Genomic DNA, 22,304 nt, shown 5'->3' with positions numbered 1-22,304 from the left:
AAACACCTAAAAGTGGTGTTAGAATATCTACCAGGATAAGTAGACCCCATGAACGATACTCTCCTTCATTATATTATGTATTGTTGACTAATTCTAGTGAACCAAAAAGATATGAAGAAGCAATGCAAGTAGAAACCAGGAAGAAGTGGGAGAAAGCCATGGAAGAAGAGATGGACTCCTTGATGCATAACCAGACTTGGGACTTAGTCAAGTTGCCTGCAGGTAAAACAACATTGTAGAATAAATGGGTTTACAGGTTGAAGGAAGAAGATGGAGGAAAACAAAGGTATAAGGCTAGACTTGTGGTGAAAGGGTTTGCACAAAAGAAAGGTATGGACTTGATGAAATTTTTTCTCCTGTTGTTAAAATGACTTCAATCAAAACTATTTTAAGTATTGTGGCAACAGAGGATTTTCATCTTGAGAAATTAGATGTAAAGAAACCTTTTCTCCATGGGGATTTCGAGGAAGAAATATATATGCAACATCCACAACGGTATGAGGTCAAAGGGAAGGAGAAATTAGTGTGCAAATTGAAGAAGAGTTTGTATGGCTTAAAACAGGCTCCAAGGCAATGGTATCTAAAATTTGACAAGTTTATGTCTGAACAAGGTTATACTATATGTCACTCTAACCATTGTGTTTATCTTAAAAAGAAAAATGATGGTATCTATATTATATTGTTATTGTATGTAGATGGCATGCTTGTTGTAGGGTCTAACATGCAGGAAATAAATGTGCTCAAAGGAAAATTGGCAAATTCATTTGCAATGAAGGATTTGGGTGTTGCAAAACAAATCTCTGGTATGAGAATAACTAGAGACAGGAAAAATCACAAATTATTGTTGTCTCAAAGTGAGTACATACAAAAGGTGTTGTACATATTCAATATGCAGAATGAAAAACCAGTTAGTACACCTTTGGCTAGCCATTTCAAACTAAGTAAGGAGATGTGTTCCAAGATCCAGGAAGAGATGGATTATATGTCTAAAGTTCCATATGCATTAGTAGTTGGAAGCTTAATGTATGTAATGGTCTGCACAATGCCTAATATTTCACATGGAGTGGGAGTTGTAGGCAAGTACATGAACAATCCAGGAAAAGAACATTGGATGGCAGTGAAATGGATTCTCAGGTATTTGAGAGGTACCACAAATCAAGAATTATGTTTTAGTGGTTCAAACATTGCTCTATAGGGATATGTTGATGCATATATGGAAGGTGATAGAGATAATAGGAAGAGCACCACAAGGTATGTGTTTGTTGTAGGTGGAATAACTATCAGTTGGGTTTCATAATTGCAAAACATTGTTTCAATTTCAACAACGGAAGCAAAGTATGTTACTGCTACAAAGGCTAGTAAAGAAATGATTTGGCTACAAAGGTTTATGGATGAATTGGACAAGAATCAAGAGATGGGAAGGTTATACAATGATAGCCAGACTGCCAATCATCTTGCAAAGAACTCAACATTTCATTCTAAGACTAAACATATAAAGCTCAAGTACCATTTCATATGGTTAATGTTGGAATATGGACAATTGAAGCTGGAAAAGATACACACTAGCTAGAATCTTGCAAATATATTAAAAAAAGTTGTAACCAAGGAGAAACTTAGATTTTGCTAAGTTTCAATTGGTCTTCAAGTATTATGATGAAGATGAGGAACAACCAGGTCCAAAGTGGAAGCATTGTCTAGCAAATGAAGCAGTAGTGGAGTTGTTATAATTAGTCTCCAAGTGGGAGATTGTTGAGTGTGGAGATTGATTATCTTCTTGATTCAAAGGTCTTGTTTCAGCTGGGTGTATACCCCAAGAGGATTGTACACCCCTCCACGTAGGGGGTGCAACGCCCCTAAATCTAAAAATAGATGTAAAATTGCCTTGTAAAATATTGTAATTTTGTAATCAATCTGGGTCGTTCATTAAGCAAATGATCTGATAGTAGAAGTTATGTTAATTTAGGGTTTTTTTTTTCCCTAGAAGGCAACCCTCAATTTATATGAGGGAATTGTATTACGGTAGTGTATGATTATTCTGAGCGAGAGAGAGAGAGGAGGTTGTGTGAGGGCGAAGAGGAAATACAAGTGGATCTGCTGTAGGTTGTAACTCTTCATTTTACTAGATAATATAAAAGGAAGGACTAGTTGTTTCTCCACGGACATAGCCCAAATTGGGTGAACCATGTATATCTATGTTTCTCTTGTTTTATGCTTTTCTATATTTGTGTTTCCGCAATATTTTGCATATTTCATTGCTCCGTTAATTAATTTCTAACATTGCATGTGTTGTGTAGGGTATTGATTATATCTTGTTGGATACACATTCAAATTGGGTTGGTGATGTCACAGATCACAAGTCTACCTCAAGATATGTTCTTTACCTTAGCTCCAGTTTGATATGTTAGTCAAGTAAAATGCATTCAACTTTTTTTTTTTTATCTTCAACAAAAGTGGAGTATTGCATGGAGTGACTATTACTACTCAAAATGTATGGTTACAAAACTTCCTCACATAGTTAGTTGTTCAATTTCATTATTTGATAATTATATGATGTGATAATTAGGGTACACTTTAGTTCTTTAAATATCTAGTATAATGGTAATGGACTAAGCATAATGAGGTACACATCATTAGATAATAGACCCATGATGGAGGTTATTTTGCAATATTATCCTTCTTTAAAGTAGATTTTAGACATCTTCACCAAAACCTTCACCAAAAAAAATTCACAACTTTGTGAGATCTCTTAGGGGTGAAGGATACAACTGCCTAGTAGTTGATCATGTTAGCATTCCCTTTTTGTGGGGCGGGTGGGTGGTGGTTTCTTCTCACTAGATTTTCCCTCTTTGCCACACTTTTTGTTTTGCATAGATGTTTGTACATGAGTACCTAGCATGGCTAAAATTTGTCGAGACTCATTTATTGTGCACATATTATTTGTGGTTCAAAGGGGATGTTGAATTACATGTAAATCTACCCTTTAGGTGATCCTTCTATTTTTAGTAGTTATTTTTTATAGTATGAATATTTTTTAGCATGGACTGCCATGCAACATTGATTAGGTATTGACAAGGTAGTGACATAGCTATTTCTTATCCATTAATGTGCACTTCCTTACCCCTAGCCACCTTATCCACAAGTTCACACTTCCTTCCTACTTCTAGAGACAAACCTTGTTATAACCTTATCCATTTATCCTAGGAAACCTTATCCTTTGACTTTTAGTCCTTTTTTGGAGTTTCTCTATATTTCTACAGTTAGAAGTGGAGTGTGTGAGTTTTTTCTTCATTTCTCACTTATTTATGGCTCATCCTATCCTTAGTCAACTCTATTATTAATTTTAACCCTATTTTAGACCTCACAACTCCTTTTTTGGCCTAGTTATTTGAAAGTAAGGGAGAGTTGTTTTTATATTACTTGTGTATGCATAAGGAACCACACTTAGTGCACATTAGTCCTCTCTATGAGAGTGTTATTTAAGTATACTCAATTCAAGCAAAGAAATAGAAGTGAATTTGAATTGATCTTTCAACCACTTAGTCTATTTGATTGTTATTTAATTCTCTGTCCTCTCTTTTGTCTTGAGAATTGCTAGCTTATATTTTGTCACAACTAGATCTTGTGCTTGTGCTTGAAATACTACAAGGCTTGTAAGCAATGGCTAGCAATAATTAGTGAGGAGCCAATCATCTATAAATAGTAATAGCATCCTCCCCCACAAATAATAATAAAAAATATTGTACAATATCCACATTCCCCCCATTGCAATGTTGAAAATTGATATCTACAATTCCATTAATAAAAAAATGTTTATTTCGATATTTCGTGCAAAATATCCCAATTTCCTTTCCTATTATTTTGAGCAACCGAAAAAGGTCAAATTTATCAAACATTTAGGCTAGAATGTCTTAAAATACACGCACATAATATGCAACCATGAAGCCACTCTAGATACATTTAAGTGTCAAAGCAACAAACTAAAAAATGACATTTAATAAATTAGGTGTATGTAATTACATGCTAGCAAAATACCTCTTTCTTTATGCAACTTGAAAGCCCTATAAGAATCAAATAAGAATCATTACGTGCTTGATGTAATCACTAACTCTAGAAAATTCCTAGCTATAAGTTTGAAAAACAATGAAACAATACAACATATGCTTAACTAAACCATAGTAATACTCGTTAGATTTCATACCCATGAGCCAACATAACAACCAACTTAACCATAAAAACATAACCAAGAACAATGCAACAACATAGAGAAACCATAAAACCTAGGTGCGCATGAACCCAACACAAACACAAGGTAGACTCAACAACCACCACCCCTTGCATTTACTATCGTACCATGAAAGCAACCACCATACATTCACAATTGAGAATAGATGGAAGGTAGCTAAAACACCCTTTTTTGGGGGATTTCTCATCCTGACAATGCCCCTTGCCCTTGACAAAAGTAGTCATAATGAGCCACACAATGGCACCACCTTCAAAACCCTCAACATCTACAACCATTGTACCAACCACCATAACCATGAAAATCATAACTAGGAACAATGTGAAAATATGGAGAAACTATTAAAACCAACAAGGAATTAACCCTTTGCACTTAACAACAAGCCACTTAATGCATAACTAACTACCACTCTTTGCATTAACAAGTCATTGGAGCACCAACATCGAGCAACAAAATAATGTAGAAACCATAACTAATCACTACCATAACTAGGAGAAACCCAACATATACAATAATGACTAGTAATAAAGGTAATGAAAGAACCCTAAGTAACCATCACCAAGAGAAACTTGAGAATGTAAAGAAACTATCAGATTGTTTAACACCAACCTTTTGAATTTACAACTAACCCACCAAAGACAATAACACTCTCCACTCTCCACATTAATGAGCCAAGGGAGCATTTACTACTAAACAATGTAACAATGCAGAGAAATCATGACATGAAATGCATTAACACCCACCATTCTCTTCATGGACAAAACAATGAATCATTTACCACTCAACAATAGAACAATGTGAAAAACCATAACTAACAACCACCATAAGCTTGAGAAACCAAACATAAATAACATTGGCCTAACCATGAGCCAATTGTCAAATGCATTTAACATCCACAAACTCTTCACATCAATGAAACAATGAAGCCTTTACCATTGGGCAATGCAATAACACAATGTAACCATAACCACCAATAACTATAGTTGAGCCCCACAACCCAATGCAAATAATAGTAACCAATAACAAGGGTAAACATGAGAACCTAGAAAAACCATAAACATCAATCACCATAACTTAGAGAAAAGTGAGAACCTATAAGAACCGTAATAAGTGGCTACAATAACTAGGAGAAACTAAAGAGCACAAAAAAACCACAACTTTGAATCCAACACTAAACAATATTTCTTCACATTCACATGTAACCTCCAAATCTACTATAAAACCGCCAAATGCATTAACATTCATCACCATATACATTTACAAACTAAATACACATTCATTGCTAAAGACACCACATGATATTGCATAACATTTTGAAGTCTTTTACCCATCATCGCGTCTTATAAGGAGTTAGTATTGTGTCACTGCTCCATCAATACTATTCACCCATCCTTTATGAACTTCTTTTTTAAAACCTAGAAAATCCTAACAATAATGAGACAAAGTCTGCGATGCAAATTCCATTGAAAGATCATTGGATGACATTATTAATGCAATGACATGGGAACAAAAGTCCCTTTCTCCATAAGGAACTAATAAAAATCATATTCCTCACCATATAAGCGCTTTTCACTCATATGCCACTGGTTGAAAGGGACTACGTGATATATGTGTGTGTGTGTGTGTGTGTGTGAGAGAGAGAGAGAGAGAGAGATTTGTATTCATTTATTGAGGATGTCGAAATATTTCATTAAATAACCAATGGTAGTAGACTTGTGAATCATCCCCTATCAATTCAATGATTTTCCATACTCCAAAATTCTCTGAAGCACCCTCCTTAAAGAGTGTTTCCGTTGTTGTACTGTGTTCCCTATATTGTGGCAACATGAAATAGAATCAAAAACATGTTTTATGTGGAGTATCTCTTCAACGATAAGCAACAATGTGAGATTGTGACATCTTCGAACCTCATTGAACCAATCTAAGACAATCATGGAGTCTCCAAAAATATACAATGACCAACATCCTTTTTCTGTCACAAATAAAAGAAGAAATTTTAGCGCAAGAAACTCCACATAATTATTTGATCCTCTTCCCAAACCAATCTGATGTTTGAAATAATGATTTGACTATGGGAAAAAAATTCCCCTCCTCCACAGACATTGTCTACAAGGGATGCCCCATCAAAATATGCCCAAAAGAGAGAAGTATTTGTTTCTTCAACAATGACACTCCAAGGAGCATGAACAAAATGTGATAAAGGAAGGAGTGAGCATATTTCTAGAACCTGTGCAACCACTTTATTAGTAGAGGAAAGTTGATCCTGGAAAATGGATTTCTTTCTTGAAATCCTCACTCCCAACAAATGAGTGTGAGGATGTTCCTGAAATGTTTCACTTTTATTTGTTCCCACTAGTGTTTCCATGCTTTAACAAAAGACTCACCCTACCAAGTTGTTGTGAATTTTAGCTTATTTTTGCAAAAGGCCCATATCCCCACTATGAAAGAACATGTCAAAAATAGGTGAACCATTGATTCTTCTCCATTATTACAAAGAGAACACCAACTAGTGCCAACCTTCTATCTCTTTTACAAATTTTCCCAGGTGGGAATTTTATTTTCTAGAAGACACCACAAAAACACCCAGGCTTTTGCAGGGCTACACAATTTCCATATTTTTCCCGCTAACTCTAGAGTCTTCGGACTACTAGTATTAATTAATTGAAGGTAGCCTAATTTGGGACCATATTCCTTGAAAGGAGAGTGTATCCAACATAGGCAATCCTCCCTATCTTGTAGTCACACATGCGAAGAACTCATAGTTGATGTGTAATTTTTCCATTGTTCTACGTAAGCTATCGAAAGATTTAACCTAACAGCATTAGCCCAACCTTGAGCCCAAATAGATTTGTGCATATTGTCAATCACCTGGTTAAGTTAAATCCCTCCATAATTGTTTAGGAAAGTGACCATTTCACGAGGAAGGTGAAAATGTTCCCCACAACAAACCCATGGATCCATTCCAATTTGCAGTTTTTCACCATTTCCCACCTTCCACGATAAACCCTCTTCAATTACTGAGAAAGACTGATGGGTCCCATTGTTAAAAATATTCAACTAAATTCAAATTACACTTTGTACAATTCACCTAATTAAGATAATGTTAGCATTTCCTCTTTTCGAGAGAACCAAAATCAACCTAAAGATCACTCAAATCGGATAAGGGAAAGTGCATTTATGAATAAAAACCCACATGTGCATATTTTATAAGGTCGACCCTAAAGCAAAATGGACCCTCTTGGAAGGCAATAAATACAAGTGAACTCTACCTCATTTGGACACAATCATGAGACACTCTTCTATTTTTGTTTTTGGCTCGCACAGTTCTGAGTCTTGTCCGCGGAGGAATAGGTTCGCTCTGAGGTGAAATTGCAGGGTTCGAAACTCGCATTTCATATTTAGGGTTTTGGGCCACAATCACAGGCACAACAAAGAATGATATCGACCACAGTCACTCCCAAAGAGGCTCATGTGTGTGACTGGAGCCTTCTAGTCACACCCATAACTCACCATGCATGCATCTGAGAGTTAGGATTTTCATAGACACAATCGCTTACTCTCCACATATCATATCCAACCCTAGTCACTCGCTCACCAATCTTAAGGGTGCGACTAGGATGCTAAATTCGCTCAGATGACTCCTCCTCCAAGAGACTGGGAAGCAAAAGATGAAATATCAGTTTTTCGAAGATTTCGCTCAGTGACTGCAAGGTTTAGCAGTTGAATGTAGTCAGTGACATTTCACTATAGACTTAAGAATCATTATTTTGAGTATAAGATTTGTTGGGTTTATTTCATGGATGTTGTAGTTTTTATTTTTATTTTTTTTATTTTTTATTTTTTTTAAGCTGCATAGATAAAGATATGGATCATTGTACTCCCTTTTGTTGAATCATTTGATGACGAATAAGAAGAAGAATTTGAAATTTTTAAATTTATTTATTTAGTTTATTTTTATTTATTTTTATTTTATTTTATTTTATTTTTTATTTTTATTATTATTATTATTATTATTATTTTTTAAAGCTGCATAGATAAAGATATGGATCATTGTACTCCGTTTTGTTGAATCATTTGATGACGATCTAATAAGAAGAAGAAATTGAAAGAGTTTTCCCCATAGTGGGTTTTGCCCTGGTCTCCAACTAATCCTAGGGTCCCTATGTGTGAATTATTTTCTTCTATTGTTCCTTTTTGTTCTATTGCTTTGATGATAATGATATTGTTATTTCTACATAGTTGCATATGCTGCTGAATAATGATGTAAATCTGAATAATGTGATGATGTTATGGGGTGAACTTAATGTGTTAATAAATAAATGCAATTATCAAAGCAAAGAAAGATATAGCCCTATGAAAAATTAACACAGTATCAGAGTTGGGCTAAAGAAAAGTCATGGAGATCGCCCCTATGATGGCACCATTGATGTAAGTAAGAAGAGGATGGCAGAGAACTAAAAGAATTCTAGGGTTTGAAGAAAAACTTAGGTAATTTGTGTATTAGGGTTTGATGGATATTATGAGGTTAGGGTTTGAGAAAACCTAGTTTGTCGCAAAGATATGAGATATGAAACATAGCATGATCAATGTGAAGATGCTCAAGCACTTGTGATAGATTTAATGAAGCCCTAGATGGGATAATCTCTAGTAGGCTTGGTTGTTGATAAAGTTGATTGAAATAGTGAATGCATCAAGTGGACTATGGATAATGATGGATCTTGAAGGTTGCTTCAAGAGGGAGAGGATCACCTCTCACTGAAGATAAGTATCTCTTGACTTATGATGCTCCTTTATGTCTTTACTTTTGTTTAGAATTATAAATCTGATTATTATTTTGATGATTACTTATACTTCCTGCATGTATATTTGAGTATATGGATGTTTCTAACCTCCTTAATGATATGTGATAAGTAGATCCCTCTTGAGGATCATTTGAGATGTTGGAAAGAAGATCTAGAGTTGTAAAAGGTAAAGAGGCATATGATAAAAATATGACTAAGTGCTACAAGCTACCTATGCCAAATAAAAGGGTGCACATGTATTTGAATACTACAAGGTATGCATGGTATATTATTTCAATATTGGATGGCAAGGTAAGCCCTAAGGTATGTTGAGAATATCTCCTCCTCAAATATTTTATGAATGCATATGAAAGTAATTTGGATTCTTGATTCTTATGATAAAATGGTGCACTTGGTATTGAACAAGTATCTTACTTCTTCATTCTATGAGGCTACTTAATGTCGATCTTTGATATAGTGGCATACTTGACTTTTGGCTAACATCTACTATTTTGGATATCTTGATCCCATAAATAAGGTTATCACCTTGATTCTAGTAGATGATACTCTTGACACTTGACATGCATAAGACATGATGGATTTCATATAAAAGATTATTTCATTTATTTCTATATACAATACTATTGATGATGCTTGTGATGAGCATAATGAAAGTATGGAAATTTTTTTGACACTCTTGTTGTTTTGGTAAAGTTTTATTGAATGACCTGGCTTGATATTATTGATAATGATAAGCATGGTAACCATGATAATAGAAGTATAACTATGAGATTGATATTCTAGATATTTTATTAACCATGGTCATGTTATGATGTGATTAGTAACTATGGCACATGATAAAATTGAATGCCCTAACTTGATGGATTGACTTGATAAAAGTAATATTGTATTCATGATCTTTGAAATATGATGTTACATTTGTTTGCTACCCTAATCGCTTGAATCTAACCCTTGATGAAAGATTGATGTCATGATGTCATGATGTCATGATGTAGTAGTTGATGTTAGGATGTTATGACCATGATGGGTATATGTTTGACTTTATGATCTAACAGATCGACTGATGCATTAGAATATTATAGTTAGGTTGATGACATGAATGAATATGACTGAAGTGGTTCCCATTCAAAGGGAAAATCTCTCCAAAATATTCTTACTCCTATTACCATTTGCATTATATGTATATTCTAACTATTGAAATATTATTTATGAGCATGAATATACAAATATCTGACATTGTTGATTTGCAACAAAGGTCTGATCTGAGGTGAGATAGTTTTATCTCACTCTAAGCCTCAGTCACATGGAAGAAAGCCTACAGGTGCGACTATAGCCTCCCATCCGCACAGATGCAAGCTCAAGGGTGTGACCGAGGCACTGAGTCAGTTCTGAGCTAGGGTTTGGTAGTTGGGAAGCCACAATCACTCACATAACATCTTGAAGAGTGCGAATGTAATCTCCCAACCACTCATAGGAAGGCCTATGGGTGTGACTATGCCTGTTGGACATAAAAATGAAGTTTTGTGCATGAAATCAGATGTTCTCCTGAAGGATATCAGTCCTACAGACATGAAGCAGACAACAGAAAGATCTATGAGAAGGAAAGTTTGAATGTTTACTATAATATGAACATGAAGACTGAACTTGTGTTTGCAGATGACCGGGATATGCATATAGATGTGTCATTATGATTAAAGTTTGTGCTACAAGAGTTTGACATGATTTGGTTGATAAGTGTTTGGAGTTTTGACATGATGCTTGATAATGACTTAGAACTTTGACTTGATGATTGAGATATGTTTTGGACTATAGATCTCTCTATGATAGAAAATTTGGATTTGACCTGATGACAAATGATTTGATTTGACGACTAATGATTTGCCTTGATGACAATAATATATGAGCATAGTGACTTCCAATGAATTATATGAATGGTTTTGTATTGGCCTCCTTGTTCCTAGCACAATGGTTGAAGTATTGACAGTTGTAATTCAATATGAAGATGGAACCTGCATGACTTATCCTTGGTGTATGCATTTGCATCTAGTAACATAAATGAATTGTATTATGATCATTAGAATGACTTGATGAAGTTTGGATTGATATTGCATGATAGATGACAGCCTGTTGGCATGATTATATATGAAGTCAGGACTTGATATGAGCTCTACCTATCACCTGGTCTAAATAATTGATACTGTGATATTAGTTTTAATCTAGCTTCTAAACTTTGATAAGTTGACTTAGTTGATTTGATTCATCAATGTTGATTTATGTGAGGTTGAGCATATTGGTTTGGAAGAGTGTCATGGTTGTAGAGAGATTTGAATGAAGCTGGCCCCCTAATCCAAATACGACCGCATTTACTGTTATCTGGTGATGCCAAGAAGATGTGTTGATTCAAACCTTTACTTCAAAGTGTTCCAAGGTATGACTTTGATTTTGGTCTTGGTTTTATATATTGATGGTCTACTATTGACAGATAATGGGGCTCTGATGATCTAAGTAAGAGGGAGATGGCTTCTGAAGCTCGAAATGATGAATCATGGCATGATGAATTGATTTTTGAAGTTGGGAAAAGATAATCTATATTTTGAAGCTATTGAAGAAGTATTGGAAAGTGGAAATGCAAATCCTTGGACACTCCGATTAAATTTCAAGATGTTGTGAAGAAATCTTGTTAAAAATAAACTTGGAAATCGACAATTGATTGAAGCATTGATGTTCCGTTTTTTTAGCATTTGTCCATATATGTATATGCATGTGTATATATATATATATATATATATATATGATGTGCATAGAACCTGAGTCGATTGAGTTGATTCATACACATTGAGTTGCCACCAAGCACCCTTTGAGATACTTGCATGAGATAATCAATTTTGATCTGAGATATTTATCCTACAATATGTCGTTGCATGAATGTACTAATGATGTTTGGGATTATTATTGATGAGCACATTTGGATTTTGCTTTAGTATGAGATCTGCCATGATATCTTGGATGAAAGGTCCATATCATGGCTGAAGTTGAGTATAATGTTGCTAGCATTGCTAGCTGTGAGGCAGGATGAAGAAGTTCCTTAGTGAGTTTTTTTAGCATAATCTGGATATGACATCAATACATTGTGATGACAAAGAGAGGGATCTGATTAGAAGAGAATCTGATATATAGTTGGGACCGAGATGCTTTCATATATTGAGACATTGCGGTTGTACAAGACAAGCTTAGGATTGTGGTTGGAACCTCCTTGAGAGGGAGGATGAATACGGTATCCTTTTGTGATTTATATGGTTATTTATGTTCTAACATGATATTTGATTTGATTCCCTGTATGAACAGGAGACGACTTATATTAAGTCATGATGATTTACAGGTATGAATATGATGATATGTTGATGATTTATAGAGAGCATCGTTGATCGAGGACACTGAGCCAACTCTTCCTCCCTATTTGAGCTCCTAGGGTATGGAATATAGATGAAGGGCTCCTAGGGTTGAGGGAACTCTGGACAACAGGGTTGTAGATTTTTCTCCTCTATCTGTCACCGGTGGGATGTGTGTGATCCTTGTCCGTTTTGATAAGTCGGGTATCTCCCCCACCTTTGGTCATTGTAGAGTATACCCCAGTTTCCATCATACCCACAAGAAGGGCTTATTGGGATTATCTCTTCCCGTCTAGCCAATGGGTTGAGGAGGCTTGGATGTGTGATCCTTACTTCTTGGTAATTCAGGTATCTCGTCCAAGTTGGATTACGATGCAAGTGTTCTACCACATGACTGCTTAGATTCATCGATGGGAAGATCAACATGCAATAAGATTGGGTTGAGATTTTCTCCCCTATGTGATTCTGGGTTGAAAATGAGCTCCCTGATGTGATACCAGGGTTGATATGTGCTCCCTTGTGTGTTTGGATATCTTATTGCTTGACATGTGGTGAGAGTGTCCCGTCAAATCTTCCCCACTGTCATGGACATGAGGTGAGAGTGTCCAATAGGACCTTCCTCATTGTCATTGGTTTCCAGGTTGAGATGTGCTCCCTGATGATATGCTCTCCGATGATGATGTGAATTGACTCTCCACTGATGAGATTATGGGTAATAGCCTGATGAACAAAGGGTGGTAGCTTAAGCTCCCCTCTAGTAACAAATTCTTCTTATTTTAAATTCGAGAATGTTCAACATATTAGCAGGGACAATCAAGAGATAAGCAGGAATAAGCAAGAAATGAATTAATATGATCTGTGACAATGCGTGATGCTACTTGAGACTAGATAGGATATGATGACATGATGCCATGTTGATCGTCAGCCAAATATTAGCAGCTGGAATTCTCCATCGTTGAGAGGGAGTGTTAAAAATATGCAATTGCAGTCAAATTCCACTTTGGACAACTCACCTAATGAAGATAATGTTAACATTGAATTCCTCTTTTCAAGAGGACCACAATTGAACTAAATATCACTCAAATCGGATAAGGGAAAGTGTATTTATGAATAAAAATCTACATGTGTATATTTGATAAGGTCGACCCTAAATCAAAGAAGGCCCTCTTGGAAGGCTATAAATACAAGTGACCTCTACCTCATTTGGACACAATCATGATACACTCTTATATCTTGTTTTTTGGCTCACACGGCTTTGAGGCTCTTCTGCGGAGGAATAGGTTCATTATGAGGTGAAATTGTGGGGTTCGAAGCTCACATTTCCAATCAAGGGTTTTGGGCCACAGTCGCAGGCACAACATAGAAGTATCTTGACCACAGTCGCTCCCATCGAGGCTCATGCACACGACCAAATCCTTCCATCCGCACAGACAAATCACTATGCATGCAATTGAGAGTTAGGGTTTTCACCAACACAGTCGCTCGCTCTCCACAAATCAGATTCGACCCTAGTCGTTCACTCGCTAGGCTTAAGGGTGCGATTGGGATGCTAAAGTCACTTAGATGACCCCTCCTTCATGCGACTGGGAACCAAAATATGAAATCTTAGTTGTCCAAAGATTTCGCTCAGTGACCGCAGGGTTCGGCGGTTGACTGCAATCAGTGATAGTTCAATACAAACTTCATAATCAATATTTTGAGTATAAGCTTTGTTGGGTTTATTTCATGGATGTTGTAGTAGTTTTTTTCTATATAGTTGCATAGATGAAGATATGAATAATTGTAATCTCTTTTGTTGAATCATTTGATGACGATCAAATAAGAAGAAGAATTTGAAAGGGTTTTCCCCATAGTGGGTTTTGCCCTGGTCTCCAACCAATCCTGGTGTCCCTATGTGTGAATGATTTTCTTCTACTGTTCCTTTATGTTTCGCTGCTTTGATGATAATTATATTGTTCTTTCTACATAGTTGCATATGTTGTTGAATAATGATGTAAATATGAATAATGTTATGATGTTAACGGGTGAACTTAATGTGTTAATAAAGAAATGCAATTATCAAAGCAAAGAACAATATAGCCCTATGAAAAATTAACTCCAATCAATAGGTATATTTTGAGGCTCATTGTGCTATCCTCTAGCCCTTAAATTCTCCTTTTTCTCACATTAATTTACATTTCTTAACCATAATATGCTTAGTAAGAAGACCAAAGGGTGCTTTTAATATTTCATGGCCTAATGTGGTTAATATGCAGGCAAAAGAAACATTTTTGGAGACATTTACTATGCAAGGGCTCATTGGAGGCATCTAGAGAGAATATAGGAGGCTTGTCCACTACATTAACTCTCCAACTCGACTTGAGTCCCAAGATTCCTCACTAATAGCTCAAAGTCCATTAGCAGCTGAGGAACTCAAGTGCATGTGGAGATCTAAGGGAACTAGATCCACCAATTTCGATATTTTGGAGGGAAGCAATCCTCCTCTCAAGGGAGCTGCCCCTCAGTCACTTTTTGTATAAATAAACAGGCCTAAGGGCTCATTAGGATTCAAACTCTTGGAGCTAGGAAGAGTTATTGAAGGTCGAGTACTTAAGACTGTTATCTCCATTCTGAGATTATGTATTTGCACTATAGTTTTTGTTAAGGAAAGGTTTTTTGTTTGTCTACATATGAGTTAGCTTAGGAGGGTTGAAACGCTTGGGTTAGGGCCCAACCTAGAAGCTTTAGTCCCTCTCATGTATTTTTCCCTTTGTTCAAGTTGTTGTATTTCTTTACTTGTTTAAGTAGGAAATAGACTGCCAAAATTGTAGTTGCAGATCTGATCACCACCTCTCTTGTGGGAAGTGTGGTTCAAGAGACTACAAGAAAAAGCCAAAAATATGTGTTTATGCTTGCTTGGAAATTGCTAAGCTTTGGAGTGAATTTATTTTGCACGCTTGGTTTCTACACCTTACAGGTTAATATCATGATTTGGAAAATGGATTAGATGCATGTTGTAGGATAGAATACATCTTGAAGAAATAAAATTCAAGTCATATTTTCCACTTTGATTAATTTTGTTGCAATATTGATCATTAGATGTATGTTCTTGATTATAGTATTGTCTTTCGGATTAATCACTTTCTTGAGGTTTGGTCGATGTTTCAAACCAACTAATGTGGTTCATCCTCAGTACAAAGGTGAAAAGATCAATCTTTGCACATGTTTAAACAGCAGAGAAGCATTCATGCCCGAAATTAGTCGTTAAAAACTAGCCGTTCTAACATGGATCAAAATGGATCACAAAATTCTAAGATCTAACATGTTCTTGATTGTTAGCTTGCATGGGCTGCCAATGACTTGGAAGGGTTGGCACACTCATCCACATCCACCTTTTCATTACCATCCTCCTCCTAGACACCTCATACTGCTCTCAAGTTTTGCCACCGAGATCATCTTTTCAGGGTCAATGAAGGACACTGTGGGCATGAATTTTTGTGCAAGATGGGCCTCTGAGGGGTGCTAGTCTTGGAAAAATTCCTCACGCGTCCTTCATCCACGCTCATCCACCTTCCTCTACCTTCAGAATATCTTCCTTGCCCAATCCTCAGACCCAATCCTATAGCAAAACATGGCATTCCTATAACAAAACAGGGTTTCCTATAGCACTTCCCAAACCCAACCAAATTTGCTCTGGGATCTCAATTTATGCAGTTTGAGATTGAATAATGACCCCTAATCTTTGAATCGTTGATTGGGAGACCCAAGGACCACTCTAGACCCATCGTTCATCCACTACAAGCACAAGACAACAAATATAATTAGGAAGCAAATTTTCACATGCAGTGAGTAAAGACCCTGTTGTTGAGGCTAAAGTCATCTTACACTCAGTGAAATGAAGGGAAACTCTTCAATGAAAATAGATTAAACTTCTTCTTTTTTGAATTTCCTATTTATGTGTTGTAGACTAAATTTATTCCTTCTAAACAATTTGCAATTAGATTAATGATTTACATTCCGCAAGTAGAATGTAGATTTGATTGGTTTGCAAGTAGAGTAGCATGGTTTATTTTTGCAACTAGTGTAGTCTTTCCCTTCCTACAGTTACAATTAATCTCTACATTTGATTTATGGCACTTTCATTTATGCAATTAATCTAATGCTCCTTTCCTTCCACCTAGGGTATGTTTTTGTCTTTTCATAGAAATTCTCTTTGTAGTTAGCTGAAGGAGTGGTCTTTGCATGCCTTGATCTGATCCAATGACTGAGGATGACATGAGTAGAACTTGACCTACTGTGCATATAGAATTTTCACCTCTAAGTTTATATAAACCCCAGGTTGATAATTCAATTTTAGGGTCTTGGGAGCTGCAACATCCTTGATGCATACAAGGACTCATCAAACAATAAAACAATTTTCTAGATAACAGATACATAAACAATTTTCTTAGCTAGAGAGCAAACCCATTCTTCAATTATGCTGAAAAAAATGTACTTTTATTGTCAAACTTGTGACCATAAGCTGTTTGTTGTTAATAATCTCCAACCCACCATTGCGACCAATGCTTTTACAAAGAAATGAATGTTTTTTATGCCCCATCCACCATAGGCCTTGGGAGCTAATATTTTCTCCCATCACACCTAAGGAAGCATCATTTTGTCCTTGGAGTCTGCCAAAGAAACCTAGAATAGAGCTTGCACACAGAGGTAAGGACCCACTTTGGGATCTAGGATATGGACATCCAATATATTGGGATGGCTTCCAAAACTGATTCGATGAGGACTACCTTGCATGCTCTAGACAACCATCTAAAACTCCACACCTTTAGCCTTTTTTCCATTTTCGCAATTAACTATTGCTAATCTGCCTTCCTATAATCATTTGGTTTAAGATAAAACCCCAATTACTTTAAACCATCATCAAATGTATTTTTATGAAAAGGAAATGTATCTTGCATACTTCCTGTTTCATCAATGGACATAACTATTTCTGAAAGGGTATATTTAGATATATTAGCTTGCATACTAGTAGCTTTTTGAAAGAGGTGTAAGGCAATGTTAAAGGTTATCATACCGCGCCTAGAGCCATCACTAAACAATAGAATGTCATCAACAAACAATAGATGAGTGATTTCCAATTATTTAGCCACAAAAACACCTCTTAAATCCCCCCTTCTTCTGGCCTCTAATAGAAGCCTCTTCAAACCTTCAGCGAGCAAAAGTAATAATAAGGGCGACATTGGGAAACCTTGGCAGAGTCCCCTTTGAGCATGAATTTATTTTGAAGGCAAACCATTGATGAGAACCATAAAAGAGCCTAAGGTTATACAACACATAATCCAATTTATGAAGGGGACTTCGAAGCTCGGGTGAGCAAGGATCATATGTAGAAGTAACCAGTTGGCCCTGTCATATGCTTTTGACAACTCAATCTTAATCACCAACCCTTTGACCTATCTAGTTTTTAGATTATGAAGGCCTTCTTGAGCTACTCCAATTGCTTCATGTGTTTGACACCTTTCTAGGAAACCAAACCACTCCTTGGAAACATTTTTGGAAAGAATTGGTTTGATTCTATTGGCTATAATTTCCGCAATCACCTTGTATATACAATTACATAGGGAAATTGCCCTTAAGTTGTCAAAATATTGTGGATCATCTAATTTGGGTATGAGAGCTATAAAATTTGAGTTTAATATAGGTCATCAGACAAGACGTCATAGAGCCCCAAAAAGAATACAACCATCCAACCATCAAGGCCTAGGCTGTTGTCTTTTCGTATACTGTGCAGAAACCATTGCACTTTTCCTGCAGAAACATGCTCCATTAGAATATGATTATTCTCATCATTACATAAATGGGGAAAATCTTGATCCAAGAGAATCACGTCTATAATAGATGCCTCTAATGGAGATTCATACATGTTACTAAAATGTCTTTTCCTTAAGATGAATAACTCCCCAAAAGAAGAGGCTCTTCCTCCTTTTGGATTGTTCATAGCCCAAATGGTATTACAATATTTCACCCTTTAGTGAAATTTTGAAGAATAATTGTTTTTTCATCATCACTTTTTAGCCATACAACTCTCATCTTTAGCCTCCAGAATTCCTCCTCCTCCATCATAATTATTCTTTTGGAAGCCTCTAGTTGCACAATTCTCTGCTTTGAATCCTCTAATGCATATTTCCCCTTCCAATTTCCTCTGGTCTCCCCAGTTCTTCTTACATCGATTTGAGTTCTTCATCGTCCCTCATTTTCGTTTGGATGGACTATTGGACAGTGGCTTCTTTGACCCTTTTCAGGTTTTCAACAAAATAGACTACAATAATGACTATCAAAACTAGATTTTAAGGGGTCCAAATTTCCTTCACTAAATTGAGGAAATTTTCATCTCATAGCCACAAAGCATTGAATTTGAACGAGCTTGAAATTTTATGCATACCCATTTTCAGTTCTAGAAAGATGGGGTGATGATATGATCTGCCACCAGTTCCAATCGACTGTCTAAATAAAGGAACCTTTTCCATCAAACATTATGATATAAGGAAATGGTTGAGGCGCTTAGCTACCATTGCCTCCCCAAATCTTCTATTATGCTAGGAAGTTTTGCATTTAATTGGGTCAACAACAGTCAACTTTTGCTCCACAAGGAGATGGGTGAAGTAATCAGAAAAGAAATCAATCCTAGAATGAGTACCCCAGACTTCGGATGCCCTAATCATAAAATTTAAGTCCCCTTAGACCATGACATTGTCTATAGACATATATGATTTTCACATCTACATGTCCTAAAAAGGGACTCGATCTTGACAAGGGCCATATATGTTTATCACCTAGAGATCCACCCCTATCTCCAACGAGAAAATATCCGCTCACTGAACTAACTCCAATCTCCAAGGGCCCTTTACTTTCATAGATTTTGATTCAAAACCTACAGCCAACCCCCATAGATCTACCCCTTGCATCAGAACAAATGAATGACTAGCTCAGAAAGATGGAATTTAATACATGTGACATTTTATCCCCATCCCCCAATGTTTCTTGGAGAAAAATGATCTCTAGGTGCTCAAAATCAACCAAATGTCATAGGGCTAGTTTTTTGGATAGGATAGCCAAGCCTCCATAGTTAAATGATATAAGACCACGGGGGAAGTTTCCCAAGGGAATGCACTACTGTAAGTTCCCTAACAATCGACTTTGTTTTCCATTGACAACATCCATATGAGATTTTAGTTGAGCCTTGGAAAAAATGGATTTTTACCCCTCACTCAACCACTAATCTTGACCGAGGAGGAAGAACCAATACCACCAATGCATTACTTGCCATCCCCCATAAAGGGCCCAAGACAAAGGTTGTAGTGGGAGATGGAATCCAAAGAATCTTCCTGAAGTGAAGCAATCTTTGGAGAGGGGAAAGATGAGGCTACAAGGGCCAAGGGCATGATATATGCACAATCAAGTACGTGAGAGTGGAGACATTATTGGAACAAAAAGGAAGAGAAGAAGGGCCAGATCCCATGTCTAAACAATTAAATGAATTAATTAAATTTCTCATAGAGTGAGAGGAGGTGGAATACCTAGAGGGGAGATCACCACAAATGTTGTATTTTCAGCTGAACCACCACCTTGCAGGCTCGCCTCTGTCACAACTACACTCGAACCAACGTCATCTGCAAGATCTGAATTCTTTGAAGCCTCTATTTGTTCCAATTTCCAGGAATGAACATTGGGCACCATTGTCTTGTTTCCTAGTTCGACATCTTACACTCCTCTTTTTTTACCAGACCTTTTAACTCCTATATATTGTTTTCTTGAAAAGGGAAGGGTGCAATCTTTCATTATGTGCCCATACTTATGACACTTATGGCATCTGAAAGGAATCCCCTTGTAGTCCAATGGCTGCCTATGAGTGTGATCTTGATAGCATAGGTTCAATTCTACAGTTAGACCCTCACAAGTGTCCAAGTTTACCAACACTCTTACCATATTCAAGTTCTTGGATGAAAAGAAAGACATGTCTACATCAAGAAACTCACACAGTTCGCTCCCTATCACCTGAAAGACATCCATTGACCAAAATTGTGTTAGCAAGCTAGGAAACCGAACCTATATAAGAGATCTGTCTAATCATTCAAGGTTTGCATAAAAAATGGGATTCTAACTCTTCATCAACATTGGTGAGGAGTCAATACACCAAGTTTTTCCTAATGCCCATGTTACCACTTCAACTAAAGCAAATTGAAACATGAACCAAACTTGGGTCAAAATGCTCACTGAAGGAACCTCTTCCGACGTTTTTCGCCACTCCTTATTGACCCATTCACATAAAAATCTCATAGAGAAACTTCGCCCCCTAGCATGCCCAACCAACACTTGTTCGACCATAGACATTACCGCTGCCATATGAATGTCCTCCCCCAAGACCAATTTTGAACCCCACATTTTATCTTGGCACAATGTCCCTTATTCCTCTTTTTCCCAAGACATTTTTTCCCTTCTGATTTATTCGTGACCCCTAGGGTTTCTCCCTACTTCACCTGCTCTCTAGAATTTGCTGAAAGTCCACCATCCTCAACCCCAAATCCTGTTTGATTTTTTATTCTAGGATTTCCTCCCCAAAACCCTAGAAAAATGTTATCTAAAGGAACTTGTTCCAACCTTGTTCCAACACCTCCAACAAGCCCTTCCAATTACAACTCATCTCGAAACCCTTCAATTTGCATGAGGTCGTTCCCCAAAGACACTGCCTCAACTAACTACTCTGCGGGATGCTAGCCAAACCACTTAAAATATGTCTTCTATGCAATGCGTCTTGTGAAGAGATGACGCCGACAGGATGGTTGTTTGGAAATATACCAAGGGTTGGTTCCTTCACCTCACTGAAAGGTCCATTCGTCGTACGCACCCCCCAAGTTTGTTCATTGTGACACCACATAAGGGGGACTGACATATCCTCCTCCATAACTTGAAACCCCAACACTGATGAATCCACAAACCCTGAGGAGGAGGTGCCAACTATTTTCCTAGCCTCCATAGTGTGCAGTTGGGTTGGAACCTCAAATCAAAATAGCTCATAAATCACTTGGGTCATATGTGAAGTCCACCAACTCTTCCATAGAAAAAATACGGGTGATAGGAAACAGAAATCTCGAGCTAAACGTCGAAGAAAACCAATAAACACTACCTTTAAACCATAAGACAAAAAGCTCCTTGCTATCTCCACCAGGGATTGCGGACCGTAGAGACTTTTGTGCACTGCAGGTCACCATCTCACATAATTCCCTTAAGTTAGTTAGTTAGTTAATTATATATGTCACAACACATTTTTTATTTTTTATTTCTTTTGGAAGGGGTAAGTTGTGAGCTAAAGGATTGGCCAATTTATTTCGACCAAAATGATACAAGCTTGTTCAATAAATGGGCATGGTTACATTTACATGGAGATATTACAAAGGCGTTTCATTGTACAAGTGAGAGAATTGGCATGGACATGTTGAGGTCGAAGATGCAACTAAGAGTGGAATGATGTTGGTTGATTGAGGGAACACAATGGATAGAAAATAAGTAGACAAGTTGTGGAAGGGTGAACTAAATGCAACTTTATATGAAGGTTAAGAGGAGAAATAGTGAATTAGCAAAGGTGGAAGCACATTGTGTGGAAAAGGGTACGATGTTGCCAAGTTAACCAAATAAACATGTGTTTGTAGGAAATTAGGATTGGTTGTATTAGAATGGAAAGAAGGTGAGTTGAGACTATATATAGAGAACAATGAAGATCCATAGAACATAAAATCAATGCAAAAAATAATATATAACAATGTATAAATGCATATCTTCACACTTTCACCAACCACTTTTCACTAACCATTTTATAAAGAAAAAAGATAGAATACA

This window comes from Pinus tabuliformis, chromosome 2_2 (genome assembly GCF_031772625.1).
Source record: "Pinus tabuliformis cultivar Carrire ecotype Pingquan chromosome 2_2, CPIR1, whole genome shotgun sequence".
Classification (NCBI taxonomy): domain Eukaryota; kingdom Viridiplantae; phylum Streptophyta; class Pinopsida; order Pinales; family Pinaceae; genus Pinus; species Pinus tabuliformis.
Note: the sequence above shows the minus strand (reverse complement) of the source record.